Raw genomic sequence first — 15,128 nt, 5'->3', positions numbered from 1 at the left:
TCCGCACGGTGTGACGTGGGATCTTAGTTCCCTGACCAGGGATCAGACCTGTACCCACAGTGTTGGAAGCACAGACCACAGTGGTCTAACCATTGGACAACCGGGGAAGTCCCTAGAAATTCTCGGTGTTTACAGTACCGTGAAGCATAGTAGGTGATCACAGAGCCCTGAATAACAGGCTGGATGAAAAAATCATCAGATCTGTTTGCTCATGAAGGATGAACTGTCCTTTGTAAGCTGGACATAGTGGATTATAGTTATAGCAGCAATGATGAGAGTGAGCAGAATAGCAAATATAGGGGTGATGGGAAAACAGAAGTAAACACGGAGCCTAATCAGGCTGATGAGACAACTATCAAGATGACTAAATGGAAGTCATAAACAAACCGCCAGGCTTAGAGCCGTCTGGTTACGAGTCAGCCCACACGCTAGTGATCAGGACTTCCATAATCTTGGAAAATTGCCTTCCGAATTCTCCTGTTCTTCTGTTTCCATGAAGACAGCTGCAACCAAAATGATGACACATGGTGAGTCCTCACTGTGTATTCACTGAAAGAAGGCGTAATGGAAAGAGTGAGCTGGATTTCCTTTGGAGGTTGGATGGACCCTCCACAATGATGATGAGTCATTAAGACACTTTAATGGTTGAGAATGGGGATGGCTGATTATGACCCCAGATCTTGAAGCTTATTGAAATACCACCCCCAAAAGGAAAGCCTCACCCAGCGAGATGAGTGTTGTTGTTATTTTTGTTCAGTTGCTAAGTCGTGTCTGACTCTTTGCAACCCCATAGACTGTTGCATGCCAGGCTCCTGTGTCCTCCGCTGTCACCTGGAGGTTTTTGCTCAGATTCATGTCCATTGAGTCTGTGATACTATCTAACCATCTCATCCTCTGTCGTCCCCTTCTCCTCCTGCCTTCAATCTTTCCCAGCATCAGGGTCTTTTCCAATGAGTTGGCTCTTCACATCAGGTGGCCAAAGTATTGGAGCTTCAGCATCAACTCTTCCAATGAATATTCAGGGTTGATTTCCTTTAGGATTGACTGGTTTTATCTCCTTGTTGTTCAGGGGACTCTCAAGAGTCTTCTCCAACACCACAGTTGGAAAACATCAATTCTTTGGCGCTCAGCCTTCTTTATGGTCCTACTCTCACATCCATACATGACCACTGGAAAAACTATAGCTTGGACTATGTGCACCTTTGTCAGCAAAGTGATGTGTCTGCTTTTTAATATACTGTCTAGTTTGTCATAGCTTTCCTTCCCAGGAACACGGGTTCTTTAATTTTATGGCTGTGTCACCATTTGCAGTGAATTTGGATCCCAAGAAAACAAAATCTGTCACTGCTTCCATAATTTGGTCTCGAAGAAGGTATCTTGGGTCCAGCAGACATTCGTGGCCTTCTTTCTTAAGTTAAAGCACAGGGTTTATCTTTGGCTGGAGATGGTTGCCCAAGCCTGTATCATACCCATGCTTCTTCCCCAGCTGTGAGCTGACAAAGACATGCCTACACAGGCCAGCCAGGCTGCTAGGTTGGGTAGCTCAGAGCTGCTGGACCCTGGCCATAGGGGGCAAGTCCATCACTGCCCTCATCCTTCTCAGAAAGCATGGTAGCAAGGTGCTTGTTGTAAAAGTCAGAGAAAAGGAATTCACGCCTGTAGAATTTGTAATCTAACTCCAGGCACATAGCGGGTGCCCCATAGGCGTCATATTCTGCTGTTGCCTAGAAACAAACTTTCTCGCTTAGTATCAGCATCCTTGTTTTAGAGGCAAAGGAGTCACAAGTTAAGTCAGACAAGCTAAGTAGCTGCCGCACCATTCAGGACCTGGGCAGGAAACTCACGACCCACTCAAAAAGCTTAACCAGAAGAGGATTTCAGGAGGGCTGCTATTTACTGAGGTGCGGGCAGGGGGCAAGAGATGGCACCTCTGGGGCTGAGTGGGAAGCCGTGACTGGCCCCAAGCCTGCAGGGGGCCGGGTGTCATCAGAAGCTGTGAGTGTGGGAGGGAGGGCAATGGACGGGAGCTGGTCCTGTCCAGCGATGCAGCGTGGCCCCGTCAAACCATATCCTCAGTGTTGAAGCAGGGAGAAGCGAGGGGAAGGATACTTCCGCTTCTCTGTGTTCCTGCCGTCCTGTCGCCACCCTTCACCCCCTCCCTCCCTTCTGCTCTCTGGTGCTCCTTTCTCCATCCCTCCTCCCCTCTTCTCCTCTCTCTCCCTCCTTCTGCTTCTCTCTCCCCTTCTCTTTTCCCTCCATCCTACTTTGCTTCTATCCTTCCCTCCCTCCCTTCCTCTGCCAGAACCCACCTGGCCTTGAGACATCACTGAATAAGACCCGACTCCCTCTGCAAGGTATTTACTGCAGCATTAGGCTATTAGGGAGCTTGTTCCATTAAGGACACTCTGTGTTTTCAAGCCCCAAGCGCAATTTACTTTAGAATTTTATTTTTCAAAAGGGGCTCCCATCTGCGAACGCCTTGAAGATCCCCCAGGCAGGAAGGCAACCCGAGTTTGCAGCTCCTTCTCCGAGGGCCACACGTATCCGCAGCTGCCCCCACTCAGCTGCCCCAGCCCCAGGCCTTTGCTGCTGTTGTTCCTTCATTTACTTTTAAATATGTTTTCCACCGTGCCTCTGACCCAGCAGGACCTGTGTCTTTCTGCTCTCTCATTTTGGAGATCTCTGACACCCATGAGTTTTCTTGGGGAAAGTGGGGTATGTGGGACCAAGCCCAGTGACCAGGAGTCCCCTGTCTGGGCCAGGAAAGACTTCCCCATGTGGGAGCTGGGGAGAGCTCAGGCTTCCCTACTATGGACCAGGGCAAAACAGTGGTGCCTTTCTCTGCACCCCCGTTTATAGAACGGAGATAATGACCCCTTTTCCTTTTAACCGGAGTGCAGGGAGGCTTTGGTGCATTTCGAAAGGACTTGGCCCCCCCCCCCCCATTTGGCGAGTGGAGAGTGCTGGGCATGCCGTGGTTCTCAGCATTCACAGAGAAGCACCTTCACTTCAGTTCGCTCTGCGCCCTCGCCATCTCCCCGGTATTATTGACTAAAGTACTCTCCAAGAAGAATTTCTCCGAGGCTCCCATGTTGACATCCTTCCTACTAGTGTTTTGAGAGCCAGGCTTGCTAGCTGTTTGTTCCTTTGGATGAAAGCCTGCAGTCACTCTATTAAGCACTTTCCCTTCAGTGTGAAGAAAGAAGAGACGGTAGGGAGTCGGGGAAGGGAGCAGGAATCCAATAACTGCTCCCCAAAGTAGACAGTAGGCCTTTGCTTCTCAGGGTTCCCCCTGCTGTCTTGTAACCCTGGACTTCAGCCCTCGTGTGCTTTGAGAAATTAAATCTGGAGCAGGTATACCTGCTGCAGTGGGGACTGGGCTTTCCCATAGGACGGGTTGGTGTGAGAAGCCTTCCGGTGCTGGGGAGGCGCGATGGTGCATCAGCTGGGGTGGATTCCAGTTGCAGTGACTTAGTCTCTCTCTGTCTGTGTCTCTGCCTCTGTCCTCTTTCCAGCAAAAGCATCTGGCCCTCAGACTTTCCTTCTGTAATCCTCTGACCCTGTTTCCCCACATCAATTGCCTTGTTGCCGGAGAAACCAGCAAACGAAAAAAACTTGAAGACCACGAACACATCTTATATGCTCTATAAGGAGGAGAGACCAGTGTCTGTGTGCAGGGGAGCCTAGACTTCTGGGCACATCAGACAAAGCAACAGCACCTTCTTCTGGCATCTCTGGGGCATCCTTGGCAGGCAGCCTGGGGAGGAGGAGCGAGTACCACCCACTGATTCAAGAATCAGAACTCACAGGTTCTTTCATCCGGGCCTCATCTTGAGCAGCCTTGTGACTTTGGACAAGTCCCTAAACATCTGTAGCCTCAAATCCCAATACGTCACAGGATTTTTGTAAACATTCATTCAATGATTTAGCAAGTATATGTTGAGTGCCTGTGTGCCAGGCACTGAGCAAATGTTAGGGCTGTCAGTCTTGGCTTCCAATATGTTTCTGGTCTATAGGAGAAAGTGAAAGTGAAAGTTGGTCAATCGTGTCCAACTCTTTGTGACCCCATGGACCATAGCCCGCCAGGCTTCTCTGTCCATTGGATTCTCCAGGCCAGAATACTGGAGTGGGTAGCCATTCCCTTCTCCAGGGGATCTTCCCAGCTCAGGGATCAAACCCAGGTGTCCTGCATTGCAGGCAGATTCTTTACCATCTGAGCCACCAGGGAAGACCAAGAGTATTGGAGTGGGTAGCCTACCCCTTGTCCAGTGGATCTTCCTAAGCCAGGAATTAAACCAGGGTCTCCTGCATTTCACGTGGATTTTTTACCAGCTGAGGTCTATGGGAAAAATGGATGTGAAGTAGATCAAAGACAATCGTGTCTGATGAGCAAGCACAATGGGCTACCATAGGAAAGAGAGGCGAGTCAGGGGAGGGGCACCCCACCTCGTCTTGGGTGGTGATGGAAGGCTGCCTGGAGGAGGCCACAACCAAAGTGAGAACTGATTGGTGGAATAAGTTGGCAGGGAAAGGGGGTGCAAAGACCCAAGAGGGCATTGCCCACATTTCAGAGTGGCTGCAGTGGAGAGAGAGAGGAAGAGCAGCCACGTTAAGGGGAACCATGGGCGGTGGAGGTGTTGATGGGTGCCCGCCCAGAGACTTAGGCAGCTATAATGCAGGGCTGGTGTTAAGAGGTTCAAGCATCATCTGGGGCAGTAAAGAGCCATTGAAGACCTTTAAGTGAAGGGATGGCATGATCAGATCTGTACTATAGGAAAGGTGCTTTCGCTGCAGCGTGGGGCTGAAACGGAGAGGGTGTGTGGGATATTTTCCATTTGTCGCTCCAAACCTGCCTGTTGCCTCTCTCCATCCTGCTCTGTGTTCCAGCAGGCTGACAGTTTTGGGACTGCAACAGAGGGTTTCTCTGCTTCCTGATTTGCAGATGAGTCCAGACCACAGAGGGCAGGAGCAGGGGATAGGAGGGGAGACAGAGTTGGAAACTGGGGCACCTGTTCCCCAGCTCCCTCTCTGCTGTGGCCTCAGATGGGCAGAGGCTCTGCTCCCTCCTGCAGCCTCTGCTCGCCTCCTGCAGCCCTGATCCTGCCTGGCTGCCCTTTCCCCTCTTTGTGTTCTCTCTCTGGGTTATACGTAGCAACAGCTCCCTTCAGGTCCAGGCGCCTAAGGCTCCCCTTGTTGCTAGCCCCAGGGGACATCACCATCCCTTGTGGGTTTCCATCAACCCTGCCAAGACCCTTTGTAAATAGGGATTCTTCAAGGACACGTGGCAGGGTGCCATCTGCTGGGCTCTGGCCCTGGCACAAGGGATTGTGGCTGGAACAGTGCAATGTGAAGCTGTTAACATCTGCCCAGGCCAGAATGAGAGTGGGGAAGAGTCAGGAGGGAGTCAGTGGAGTCCAAAGTTACTTGTGAGATAAAAGCAACAGGACTTAGATGTAGGGATGAGGGTGGGAAGCTGTGATTGACCTCTAGGTCCTGGCTTTTAACTAGGAGGATGGTGGTGATGTTCACTGAAATGCCAGGGGGGTTGGAGTAGATTGGTTTGGGATAGAAAGAGATACTGAGAGTCCTTAAAATGGAAATTCTCCATAGGCACTTGGTTGTAAAAATCTGTTTCAGAAGAGGAATCTGGGCTGGAGATTCATTAGCATAGACACAGTAGATGCCATAAAAGAAAGTCTAGTGACCCAGGCAGAAACCAGAGAGTGGGAAGAGAAGGAAAACCAGGCAGCTGCCCTGAGGAAGAAACACCTGGAAGGCCTGATGCACTGGAGGCTGAGAATCCTCCGTCTGGGGCGACAGGAGTGGAGTTAGAAAGCTGCAGAGACCGAGCAACCTTCATCAGACATTCTTCCATGTGTGTGAAAGATGATGTGATTGACAGCCTCCTCATCCAATCAAAGCTTTCCTGTCTGGTTAGAAACCTTTTCCTTTATTGAGGCCCCTTGGTGAGAAAGGGGAGTTCAAGATAGTCTTGTGTGTGAAGTGTGAAAGTCTCAGTCATGTCTGACTCTTTGCAACCCCATGACTATACAGTCCATGGAATTCTCTAGGCGAGAATACTGGAGTGGGTAGCCTTTTCCTTCTCCATGGGATCTTCCGAACCCAGGTCTCCCACATTGCAGGCACAGATGAGCCACAAGGAAAGCCTAAGAGTATTGGAGTGGGTAGCCTATCCCTTCTCCAGAAGATCTTCCCAACCCAGGAATTGAACCGGGATCTCCTGCATTGCAGGCGGATTCTTTACCAACTGAGGTATCATGGAAGTGCCCAAGATAGTCTTTCAACTCCATAAATATCGGTTGACTGTTTAGTATATGTGAGTCTCAGAAACTCTTCCAAAACCAAGTGACCCCTGGGAATACCTGATGCGCACGGCTCATGTCTCCTATTAAAGATGTGGTAGGGACTTCCCTGGCTATCCAGTCGATAAGGATCTGCGTTGCAATGCAGGGGATGTGGGTTCGATCCCTGGTCAGCGAGCTGGGATCCTGGATGCCACGGAGCAACTAAACCTGAGCACCATAGCTACTGAGCCCATGTGCTCCAGAGTCCAAGTGCCACCATGAGAGAGCCCCTGAGCTGCAGCTGCTGAGACCTAGCGCCACAACTAGAGTCCATACGTAGCAACAGGACATCTGTATGGGAGAACGAAGAGTCTGCAGCTAAGCGGAAGGGCCGCAGTTAAGAGCCAACACAGAGAAAAAAAAAGGCTGTGGCCAAAAGAACATAATATAAAATCATATAGATATAAAATTTGCCACCTTTATCATGTTTAAGATTCAGTAGTATTAAGTCTCCAAAACCGCTGCAGACGGTGACTGCAGCCATGAAATTAAAAGACGCTTACTCCTTGGAAGGAAAGTTACGACCAACCTAGACAGCATATTAAAAAGCAGAGACATTATCTTGTCAACAAAGGTCTGTCTAGTCAAGGTTATGGTTTTTCCAGTGGTCATGTATGGATGTGAGAGTTGGACTGTGAAGAAAGCTGAGCTCCGAAGAGTTGATGCTTTTGAACTGTGGTGTTGGAGAAGACTCTTGAGAGTCCCTTGGACTGCAAGGAGATCCAACCAGTCCAGCCTAAAGGAGATCAGTCCTGGGTGTTCATTGGTAGGACTGATGTTGAAGCTGAAACTTCAATACTTTGGCCACCTGATGCGAAGAGCTGACTCATTTGGAAAGACCCTGATGCTGGGAAAGATTGAGGGCAGGAGGAGAAGGGGACGACAGAGGATGAGATGGTTGGATGGCATTACTGACTCAATGGACATGGCTTTGGGTGAACTCTGGGAGTTGGTGATGGACAGGGAGGCCTGGCGTGCTGCGGGGCATGGGATTGCAGAGTCAGACACGACTGAGCGACTGAACTGAACTGAATGTTAAAGTATTGGATTTCCTGGTAGCTCAGCTGATAAAAGAATCTGCCTGCAGTGCAGGAGACCCCAGTTCGATTCCTGGGTCATGAAGATCCCCTGGAGACGGGATAGGCCACCCACTCCAGTGTTCTTGCCTAGAGAATCCCAGGGATGGGGGAGCCTGGTGGGCTGCCGTCTATGGGGTTGCACAGAGTTGGATACGGCTGAAGTGACTTAGCAGCAGCAGCATTGTTGTATAATCAATCTCCAGAACCCCTTTAACCTGCAAAGCAGAAACTCTACCCATTAAACAATAGCTTCCTCCCCTGCAGCCCCTGGAAAGTACCATTCTACCTTCTGTCTCTATGAATTTGACTGCAGGCAGACTGCTGAGATATTGTGGGTTTGGTTACAGACCTCTGTGATAAAGCAAGTCACATGAATGTTTTGCTTTCCCAATGCATATAAAAGCTATGTTTATGTTGTACTGTAGTCTATTAAGTGTGCAGTAACTTTATATCTAAAAAAACCAATGTATACAATTTACTTTAAAAATACTTTATTGCTAGTCCCTTCACTGCTCACCTGAAACTATCACAACATCATTAATTGGCTATACACCAATACAAAATTCAAAGTTTAAAGTTTGGGATAACAAAGAAAAATACTTCATTGCTAAAAAAAAAATGTTAATCACCATCTGAGCCTTCAGTGAGTTATATTAACATCACAGATCACTGATGACAGATCATCAGAACAAATATAATAATAATAAAAAAAAGTTTGAAATAGTAGGAGAATTACCAGAATGTGACCCAGAGACACGAAGTAAGCAAAGGCTGCTGGAAAAATGGCACCAGTAGACTTGCTGGATGCAGGGTGGCCACAAACCTTTAGTTTGCAAAAAATAAAAATAAATAAAAAAGAGAGAGAATTGCAATAAAGAGCAATAAAACAAGGTATGCCTATATTCTAGATACCTCCTATCAGTGGAAACATACAGTATTTGTACAGTAAGGGGTTTCCTACATACGAACGTTCAAGTTGAGAAGTTTCACAGATGTGAACGTGAGTTTGCAAGTCCAACCAGGTAAGTTATTAATAATTCACATGTCTGGCATACACTGTCAAATTCGGGCATGCTCTACAGGTGGTTGGGCCTTGGGGCAGTTTACTACACAGTGCTGTAAAGAGTACCATAGTACAGCATCTTTATTTCAAGCCCAGGATATCCAGAAGCAAGAGGAAACACAGCGGTATATAGCCAACTGTGCTAGGCTAACTTTGTTTAACTCACAAACAAAGTGATGAGCTCTCAGAACGGAACTTGTTTGTATGCACTGTACGTTGTGGCTTATTTCATGTAGTATAATGTTCTTAAGAGCTTCCCAGGTGGCTCAGTGGGTAAAGAATCCACCTGCAATGCAGGGAGGGGGAATACCCTGGCGGAGGGCTTGGCAACCCACTGCAGTATTCTTGCCTGGAGAATCCCACGGATAGAGGAACCTAGTGGGCTACAGTCCATAGGGTCTAAAAGAGTCAGACACGGCTGAGTGACTAACACGCACACACAGTGTCCTCAGAGTTCATCCCTGATGTAGTCTATGTCAAAATGTCCTCTTTTTTTTAAGCTGAATAATATCCCTTTGTATGGATAGACAGCATTTTGGTTTTTCACTCACCTGTCAGTGGACACTGGGTTTCTTTCCATGTGTCTGTTGTTGTGAGCAATGCTGCTATGAACAGGAGTGTAAATATCTGTTAGCATTCCTGTTTTCAGTTCTTTGGGGTTTATCCCTGGAAGTGAAATGCCTTAGGATTTTTTTTTTTTTTTGCATTTAACAAAATACTAATTTGTCTTAGTGAACATTTAAATCTCAGTGATTGAAGAATAGTGAAGAGTGGAGGGTTTTATTCTGTTTTTGACTTAGGCAACGTGCATTGCTTTTCCATCCTGTGTTGCTTGCATCTCTGAAACCTCCCAGAGGCTTCCAGGAGAGACTTCTAGAGCACTGGGATATTCCTCTGGAACACTCGTCTCCTCCTCCAGGCTTGTGCGTCCTTACTCATTGCCCGAGTTGGTGCCCCAGGGAGCTGCTACTTGTGTGACTCCCGTGCTTCCTTAGCATAGTGTCAGGGTTTGTGCCTGCTATGGTGCATCAGGAGTGCCTTGCTTTTTAGGTGGTATGTCCGTCTCTTCTGTTACATCGTGGGGCGTTTCTCAGTTCACTAAGGCCTTTTATACCCAGCAGGGGAGGGGGTAGTTATTATTCCTGGATTGCAGCTGAGGAAACAAGCCCCGTGGCTTCGGGACCACACAGAGACCAGCATACAGGCTCTTGGTGTCTGGTCCATGGTGCTTTCCCTGGAGCACAGCTGTTATGGGCAGAGCCCGCGGGGTGTGCACTTGGCAAAGTGGACCCTGGAGGTGGAGAGGGGACAGGAGGCCCCCAGGTAGAGAGAACAGGTCCAGGGACAAGTCAGTGACAAGACAGGAGTGGAGAAAAAGCCAGGGGTGGCGGAGGGCCTGGCAGCAGGCCTCCTGTGTGTGGGGGCAGGGGCTCACTTTCCTCTGGGACACAGGAAAGGGGGTGTGCCAGGTGGCCCTGGGAGCAGGGTGACCGGCCAGCCCTAAGGTGACTCCCCAAAGTTAACATCAGTGATGAGAGCAGCCAGGCAGGAGGCAGGGTCATGAAAGGCAGGTGTGACCTATGCAGTGCCTGCTGTGGGCACGTTGCCTCGAGGTGCCATCACTGTTGTTTAGTTGCTCAGTCATATCCAACTCTTGTGACCCCATGAACCATAGCCCGCCAGGCTCCTCTGTCCATGGGATTCTCCAGGCAAGAATACTGGAATGCCTTCTCCAGGGGATCTTCCTGACCCAGGGATCGAACCTATGTCTCTTGCATCTCCTGCATTAGCAGGATTCTTTTATCACTGGTGTTAGAAGCTCCCTAAATAAACCGAGTGAACTGTGGCCTTCTGGGAGAGTTCCCCTTGGAGCATCTTGCAGCTTGATGGGGAGAGTAATCACCTCTCCCTTAGGGTTCACATCCAGACCATCAGACAGTCCTGCGAAAGAACAGACCTTTTGTGCTTGGAGAACACACACGTCGTGAACATTGGCCGCCTTTTTGGATGCCCCTGGCCATCAAGCCTTTGAGCAGTAGCTCTTCTGTCCCTGAAAAACAGCTGAATAAACCCTGTGGCCACACTAAATCATAACCTCCGGGGCCTGGGCTTGGCCAGTGGAGGAAATGAGCAGAGGGCTGCTGCCTCTGCTCAGGAGACGGCTTCATATACTTTGCTGCTCAGTTTCCCGTTCGGAGACTGTTCCAGAACATTTGCTATCTGTCATGGCATGCAGGTGGGTTATCCTGGTTAATCATATCTTCTGGTTAAAGGTGAGCTGTTAGTTCTCATTCATGGAGCCTGACTTTTCAAGAGCATTAGTATGCAACAAAATACTCTGAACTGTAAATTACAAGGAACATAATCCAATCTATCTTATAAACTACTGATGCCCCTTGTATTTCCTTAGGGACCTAATTATGAACCTCATGCACCAAAGATTTGGTAAAAACAGGCAAAAGAATGCTGGATAAACAGCTTCTAGTGAACTTCCCAAGTCTTGATTCTGTCTTATGTTAATTTCCATAAAAGGAACGGAGCTTGTTGGAAGGTGATTAAGATTCAATTAGCTCATAGAAGAGAGTGACCTTAGAGGCACCTTAAGCCAGCTCTGCATCCAGCATGGAAGCCCCTCTCCAAACTTTCTGATGGTCATTTTTTTCCTGCCTTTTCTCAGAAAAACCTCACTACCAAGGGGTTCACAACGCCATTCCATTTGTGAGTGTACTGCTGGAAAATCCCGGTTGATTCTCCCCTCTGAAGCCATAGAGAATCAGTCCCATCTCTCTGTTTGACAGTTCTTCCTTTGCCCATGACTGGGATATTTGAATACCCCTTTCCCAGTTTCCTTTTAGCTGAGCCTGTCACGCCCATTTCCTGCAGTCTTCCTCAGTATTTGCAGAGCATCCTCTGAAGATTTGTTTTGCCTTGGAGGCTCTAGAGAAAACTATGAGAGTAGATGTGTCAGACGCCGTGGGACCGTCCCCTCCCTCCTCCTGCGTTTTGTGCTTCCGTGACCGTGCCCAGGAGCTCTGCCTCTCTCCACGGTCATTCTCTCTGGGCTCAAATCCTGGCTCTGCTACTTTCTACTTTGTGACCCTGGGCAAGCAGATAATCTCTGTAATGCTATCGAAGGGGAGAAATTGTAGTATCAACCTCACAACCTCACAGATCTATGGCAGTTGAGAATCACATGTACAGAATAAATACCTCGACCTGCAACTTGTTGTTGTTCGGTCGCTAAGTCGTGTCTGACTCTGTGACTTCACGGATTGCAGCATGCCAAGCTCCTCTGTCCTCGACTGTCTCCTGGAGTTTGCTCAAATTCATGTCCATTGAGTCCATGTGCAACTTATTTACTGAGACTTAGTAAATACTCAGTAAATATATCTGCTTGGAAGACACTGATCTGGATGGCTGGACTCACATCCCAGTTCAGGTTCAAATACTGACACTATCACCTCTGAACCAAAGAGCCTTCAGTAAGTGGCTAAAACTCTCTGTCCCTCAATTTCCTTACCTGCCAAAGGGAAGTATAAGACTTTTATGAGGGTTAACTGAGCTGGTATATGTAAGGTGCTTGGAACAGAGCCTGGAAAGTACAAACGGCTGTATAAGTGAGATACTAGACCACCTTACCTGCCTCCTGAGAAATCTGTATGCAGATCAAGACGCAACAGTTAGAACCAGACACGGAGCAACAGACTGGTTCCAAACTGGGGAAGGAGTATGTCAAGGCTATTTATTGTCATGCTGCTTATTTAACTTATATGCAGAGTACATCATAAGAAACGCTGGGTTGGATGAAGCACAAGCTGGAATCAAGACTGCTGGGAGAAATTTCAATAACCTCAGATATGCAGATGACAGCACCCTTATGGCAGAAAGTGAAGAGGAACTAAAAACAGCCTCTTGATGAAAGTGAAAGAGGAGAGTGAAAAAGCTGGCTTAAAACTCAGCATTCAAAAAACTAAGATCATGGCATCCTGTTTCATCACTTCATGGCAAATAGATGGGGAAACAATGGAAACAGTGACAGACTTTATTTTTGGGGGGCTCCAGGATCACTGCAGATGGTGACTGCAGCCATGAAATTTACTCCTTGGAAGAAAAGCTATAACCAAACTAGGCTACATATTAAAAAGCAAAGATGGGACTTCCCTGGTAGTCCAATGGTTTAGACTCTGAGCTCCCAATGGAAAGGGCATGGGTTCGAACCCTGGTTGGAGAACTAAGATCCCACATGCTGCATGTCCAATAAATAAATAAAATAAAACAAACAAACAAACAAAAAGCAGAGTTAACTTTGCTGATATAGGTCTGTCTAGTCAAAGCTGTGGTTTTTCCAGTAGTCATGTATGGATGTGAGAGTTGGACTATAAAGAAAGCTGAGCGCCAAAGAATTGATGCCTTTGAACTGTGATGTTGGAGAAGACTCTTGAGAGTCCCTTGGACTGCAAGGAGATCCAACCAGTCAATCCTAAAGGAAATCAGTCCTCAATTTTCATTGGAAGGACTGATGCTGAAGCTGAAACTCCAGTACTTTGGCCACCTGATTTGAAGAACTGACTCACTGGAAAACACCCTGATACTGGGAGGGATTGGGGGCAGGAGGAGAAGGGGATGACAGAGGATGAGATGGTTGGAAGGCATCACCAACTCAACAGACATGAGTTTGAGCAAGCTCTGGGAGTTGGTGATGGACAGGGAGGCCTGGCATGCTGCGGTTCATGGGGTCGTGGGGAGTCGGACACGAGTGAGCGACAGAACTGAACTGAGTATTATTATTATAGGTTGAAAAGGCATCTTATCTTTTAAAAGAGTCATATCAGAAGCTGGCCCATGTTGGAGCCCTGGGTACTGACATGCCGGGTCCCACAGTTCTCACCATCTGATGGTCTGTGTAACCACAGTGATCACTACTTACACTTTTGTATCTCAGAGCACTCCTTCAGCAGATCATCCTGAGGATGACAAGTGCTTCAGAAATCCCTGGTGTTTGCAATCACGTCTGTCTTTCCTCTGAATATCTGGAATCTGCTTTCTTAGTTTCCAGATCATTTAACTACATACACTCTCTCTAAACACTGCTTGAGGATTGCCTCTTCTGAAAACTCCATGGATCCTTCTAGATGGAATCCCACCCCCTCCCAGCTCGCCACACCTCCAGCATTCCGGAGGCAGTGCACTGCCCATGTGTGTCCAATAACCTTATTCCCTGTGAGACCATAAGGCCTTCAAGACAGGGCTGTACTAATTGATTTTTCTGTATTTCTTGCGTCCAGGCACATTTAGAGTAAAGCCCGACTTCTTCATGCTTTTGTCCTACTGCCAGTTGGCAAGAAATTCTTCCCTTTTTAGAGGCACTTAGCATAGGGTAGGGGCTTAAAAAATGTTTCTGGAGTAAATGCTATGCTTAACCTGGCCCAGAAGCCCCATCTGTGAGAAAAGGGATAACGTGGAGAAACTTGTTTAAACTGCAACGAATTTCCAAATGGTTATTATCCTTACTTCTAAAGCAGCAAAATTACTTTTCCAAGAGCTTTTTTTTCCGCCTATATCCCAATTGACCTTTCTCTGAAGAAAAATCAGAATTAAGTCTGGAAGGGAAAGCATCCTTCTTTATTTTTCATTCTTATTACAGTCTAGAGACTAAATTGTTTATTATTAAATAAAATACAAACTTGTACTTTTGTTTTTAATAAAATGAGGCTTACCCCAGATGTCCAGATGGTTGAGAGATTTCCACTGCTTCTGTGTATTGCCTTTAGGCCAGTTTTACCACTAAGGGAAAGCACTGGATTATTTCTTCCCACAGTTGCCCTTCTGCTGGTTCCCAGTTCCAGCTTCTCCACATGATGATTTTAGCCTGATTTTACTTGTAATGGAAATATTAAGCAAAGGCACCACAAACAAAATAAAAAACAAACAATCGAGGGAGATACCTACAGGGTGTATTACATATAAAATGTCAGTGTCATTTTGTTAGTAAGAGAAAAACAAAATCCAAGTCTAGAAATGGGCAAAAAATAGGAACAGGCAATCTACAGAATTGGGCTTCCCTTGTGGCTCAGCTGGTAAAGAATCCTCCTGCAATGCCTGAGACCTGGGTTCGATCCCTGGGTTGGGAAGATCCCCTGGAGAAGTGAAAGGCTACCCACTCCAGTATTCTGGCCTGGAGAATTCCACGGGGTCACAAAGAGTCGGACATGACTGAGTGACTTTCACTTTCAATCTACAGAAGAAATATGAATGTTTCATACATATTTAAAGACCGCTTTACTTCACTAGTGATCAAAGAAATTAAAATGTAAACTGTAATATATTTTTCACGAATCAGATGGACAAGAATGAAAAGAATGAAAATAACCAGTATTAGCATGGAGTCATGGAAACAGACTCCTCAGGAAGTATCAAAGGGAAGCTTCATGAAGCAACTTAGCAATATTAATTGAGAACTTTAAAATATTCATACTGATAATGATAATCACTTTCAAAATGTATTCCTAAGGAATAAAACCATCTATTATACAGAGATATATATGAAAGGACAGCCATTGTAGTATTTTATAATAGCAAAAATATTTGAAACAACATACATTTCCGTCAAGTAGATAAATG

The sequence above is a fragment of the Ovis canadensis genome, chromosome 20 (genome assembly GCF_042477335.2).
Source record: "Ovis canadensis isolate MfBH-ARS-UI-01 breed Bighorn chromosome 20, ARS-UI_OviCan_v2, whole genome shotgun sequence".
NCBI lineage: Eukaryota > Metazoa > Chordata > Mammalia > Artiodactyla > Bovidae > Ovis > Ovis canadensis.
Note: the sequence above shows the minus strand (reverse complement) of the source record.